Source organism: Rhagoletis zephyria, unplaced genomic scaffold (genome assembly GCF_001687245.7).
Source record: "Rhagoletis zephyria isolate East Lansing unplaced genomic scaffold, Rhagoletis_zephyria_1.1 Rzeph_scaffold_59985, whole genome shotgun sequence".
NCBI classification, from domain to species: domain Eukaryota; kingdom Metazoa; phylum Arthropoda; class Insecta; order Diptera; family Tephritidae; genus Rhagoletis; species Rhagoletis zephyria.
Window position 1 is genome coordinate 842 of NW_016217036.1, and position 791 is coordinate 1632.

At 39.5% G+C, this 791-nt stretch overlaps 1 non-coding gene across 1 annotated transcript; it reads left to right on the forward strand.

Annotated features, from left to right (window-relative positions):
• Window positions 1-226: 226 nt before the first annotated feature.
• TRNAR-ACG (transfer RNA arginine (anticodon ACG)) lies at window positions 227-299 on the forward strand. The gene has a single exon. It is a non-coding gene; the product is annotated as a tRNA-Arg (tRNA).
• Window positions 300-791: the final 492 nt, after the last annotated feature.

A 791-nucleotide genomic window follows, 5' to 3' on the forward strand; every position in this document is an offset into this window, starting at 1 on the left:
CGCACCTAGCTGACTTCTGGTTTGGCGTTTCCGGTTTAATGATGGGATACTTTTGTGAAATGTATGCACATTTAAATGATTGAAACAAAAAGTATAACTTTCCAGCAGCTGGAATCCAGCTTGTTTCCACTGCCAAACATTGCTGTAAATGTTAAACTGCCGCTTTCCTGCATTGACTGTTTGGAATGTATATAGCGTTGCTAACCATCATCACCAACAGGAAAACGGACCTGTGGCCCAGCGGATAAGGCGCCTGACTACGAATCAGGAGATCCAGTGTTCAAATCACTGCTGGTCCTTGACCTTGAATCTTTGGATTCTTTTTTGGTGTTTCTGGTTGTCGAGGATTCTTTTTATTGTCAGGAGCGATCGATCAAACTTAAAAAATGTAAAAAAACGCATGGGGTGCTGATGTGGTAANAAAAATGTAAAAAACGCATGTGGTGCTGATGTGGTAAATGGTTTATTGGGAATAGACTGGTGATCAGACAGAGAGTAACAAGGTAATGACAAGTAAAGTGTGCTAACATGAGATGGGGATATATACAGAGATGTCTGTCTGAAGATGTGAGTTAGGGTTAGTGAGATGTGAGCATGAGTGTGTGGGTGAAATGTGAGTCAGTGAGAATGAACTGTGGTGATTAAGTGCAAGGCACTACTGCAAAGCATTAGCTGCTCTAACACTCTACGTCAGTAACAAAACAAATAAAACAATGGATTTTACTTTTAACTTATTTTCAGCAATGATCAAAGTTAACTCTGAATCATTTTTTCTAAATACTTGCATTTTG